The sequence below is a fragment of the Pteropus vampyrus genome, unplaced genomic scaffold (assembly GCF_000151845.1).
Source record: "Pteropus vampyrus isolate Shadow unplaced genomic scaffold, Pvam_2.0 Scaffold40, whole genome shotgun sequence".
Classification (NCBI taxonomy): Eukaryota; Metazoa; Chordata; class Mammalia; order Chiroptera; family Pteropodidae; genus Pteropus; species Pteropus vampyrus.
Window position 1 is genome coordinate 5844161 of NW_011888821.1, and position 3363 is coordinate 5847523.

General features: G+C 40.6%; 1 pseudogene; it reads right to left on the reverse strand.

The window, feature by feature from the left end:
* Nucleotides 1-1720: 1720 nt before the first annotated feature.
* Nucleotides 1721-1839, reverse strand: LOC111738615 (annotated as a pseudogene).
* Between the last annotated feature and the right edge of the window lie 1524 nt (nt 1840-3363).

The window sequence follows — 3363 nt, forward strand, 5'->3', positions numbered from 1 at the left end:
GGGATGGCTTCGTAAATTATATAAATGTCTAACCACTATGCGGCATACCTGAAACTAATACAAAATGATATTAAATGTCAACTTTAATTGAAAAATAAAAGTTGAAAGAAATTTGTGGATGTATCTTAAAACGAATATGTACGCATTCACACACGTATATATGTGTGTCCATATACGTGTATGTCTATATGCCAGTGCCTAGCTCGTGGTAGGCACTCAATATTTATCAATGAAATAATTTTACTGCATGCAGAAGTTTTATCCTATTTCATTCAACGTATTATGAACAAGGTTCCATGGTATCAAGAAATAAATATATCATGGACTCTGCAGTCAGGCTGGCTTGGGTTTGAATTCCAGCTCCATATGTGCATATTTGATAACTACTCCAAAGTTCAGTTTCATTGTCTGTAAAGTGAGAATAATAGCTCCTATATACCAGAGATGCTATATGGATTAAATAATCTAAAATACGCACAGGGCTTAATTCACTGATAATTACTCTTTAAGTGGCATTTACGGTAAATATCATGCATTCCTAGACAGAGTGGCCTTTCGTGTGTCCTCCCTGTGTTTTCTGCTGCTGTTTCCCTTGGCTCATGGTTGAGGCCTTAAGGGTGCAGACACCAAGGGATGAGCTGCCACAGAGACCTCACAGTGCAGAAAGGGGAGGTGTCTTCTGTTCCAGTACAAGCCCAGGAGAGCTGCCTGTTTTGTACTTGCTGCGTGGAGGTCTCAGAAAGCATGGAGCCTGATGCCAGCCGTTATGCCGACTGCAGGCGTGATTAACTGGTTGCCTATTCAAAGCACTAACACTTATTCCCATAGGTACCTGCTTACGATGACTAATGAGATGAAAGTTCTTTCCAAAGCCTGTTTGAATTATAGCTCTAATATAATAACTCCCTAAGTCTTTATTCAATTTGTACATGATCTTTGTTTCCGCTCTTTCTCTTTACGGGGATCGATAAGTTGTTTAGACACCTTTAATAGAGAGGAAATGAACAGAAAGCAGGTTTTGCCACTTTACGAAAGCAACTGTTACGTATCTGACCTTTAAAACAGACCATCTTTCTCATCCCCTTGAGGAGTTGGGATTTTCAGGAAAAGTTAGGTGCGCTTATTTCCATGATTAGGTAAGGATGATTAATGGTCTTGCCAGCAATTAAAGTTGAACTTCGCTGTAAGTCACGTGGACTTGCTTTCACGAAGCTCGCTGTGTTTATTCTGGGCACCATATATCACAGGCCGGGGCGGCTTGTTGTCCGTTCTTGTCGTGTGCCGCATCTCGTGCTCATGTTCCCTCTGCTCCTTCGTGACATTCAAAGTACCTCTGGGATGCCAAGATCCTCTCAGAAAAAAATAATTATTTTGAGACACTGCATGAATAATAGGACAGTAAAGAAAGGGAATAAAATGTTCTGGGACTTTTTAACCCCCAGCGCAGTGCCTTGTATGTACTGTTCTATTGCATTCGTCGAAGTTGTCTTTGTTCTGGGCCCATCTTCTTGGGGGAGAATCTTGTTCTGGTGCTTATAAGTGAGGTTCCGAAGGGACAGTATTATATAAATTTCAGATGTCATTGACTTTTATTTTTTTTATTTTTCTTAGGCGAGGTAACCCTTGGTTGACCTCACAGATTGCAAGGACCTTGTCAGGTTACAATCCTTTATTTTTTATTTATTTATTTGTGTTTCTTTGTTTGTTTGTTTGTTTTTTATGCCTATAGCACCTGGTCTTCCTAGGTGGTCTCCCATTTAAGTACTAAACAGGCCTGACCGTGCTTAGCTTCCGAGATCAGACGGGATCGGGCTTGTTTAGGGTGGCATGGCCATACACCAGATGTCACTGACATTTAAAGTGGAATGGCAGAACAAGAGACTGATGCCCTCCCCCTCATAATGACCTCTGGTCCTTCTCCATCTCCTGTAACCAGAGCGCTGAGGTTCCCCAGGTGACATTATTCCAAGTAGACCATTTAAGCAGGAAAATTGGTGGAGACGGTATCGCCCGCAGGGTGTCCCCCTGAGCATACGTCTCAGGCAAACATCTTGGGACAAAGATATCCTAAGTAACCCAAAAGACAACCACTCTGTTGACGTTCCCTCTTCCCAATCCTGTTCCATTGCCAGCACAACTCCTTGCATAAGCACACCTGGGGGGCCAAGGTGTCTGGGAAGAAGTGCAGGAAACCTTAACATAAGAAGGGGCTCAGAGTTGTGAATTTAGTGTTCACGCCACCCATTTATTGAACATCCATTAAGTGAACACACACTACTTGTCATGTGCTGTTTTAGGTGCTAAAACCTTCGTCCCGAGAAAGTGACGATTTCAAAGGGGTCAAGACCACACTGCTGGGAACTCCAGGCCAAATCTCAAAAAAAAAAAACAAAAAAACAAACAAAAAAAACCCCACAAGTTTTGTATTTTAAATATCAAATAGAGAGCAAAGAGATTTTAAAGGTTTTCCATCTAACCCATGCATTAGACAGTTATAGTTACGTTCAAGAACTGAAGTCAGGCTTTAAAAAAAAAACAAACAAAAAAGTTTGATTTTTCTACTGAGACATAAAATGTGTAGAAAGAAGAATTTAGGAAACATCCAGGTATTGAGCACATAATTTAAGAAATCGAACACTATACATTCGATTGAAGTCCTTCCTTCGTCCCTGCTCCGCTCATCCTGCCCTTCGACCCTCAGAATTGCCATCTTGATTTCCATGTCAGCGTCCCTAGAAGGCATGTTTGTTCAGCAGAGATATTCTAACTCGGTGGGGTGGGGATGAAAGAAAAACCATATTGTGGAATTGTGTGTCCATTTAAACCCGACTACCTTGAAGAATCCTAGCAAAAAAAAAAAAAAAGAGAGAGAGAGAGATGGATTTGAACATTTGGTCTAAATTCTCCACTACGGTGTAATTAGTGGCATTGATTTTACACTTCAGCGTTCCCATTTCCCATTTTCTGCTGAAGCGTTATCCTCTAAGTGAGTTTCAGTTGTAAACGGAGGGAGGCCAGGTGGAACCTGGGAATGAGAATGCGGGAAGAAACTGAGTCAGGGTCGGCGACACACTTCCTCTCTCCTGTCCCCGCTTTCCTCTGCGTCTGCTTGATCTTTCCTGCTCTGTATGCAGACTTTCTCCAAAACAAGTGTATTCACAGGGCCATCAGATTTAGCAAAAAAAAAAAATTATATATTCATATATATATTTATATTGTTATACATTATACATATTTGTATATTAGGTATTATGTGTGTATATTGTGTGTGTGTGTGTGTATAAGACTCAGTTAAATTTGAATTTCAGATTTTAAACAATGAAGGATTTTTGAGTATGTATTCTATGCAATATTTGGACATAT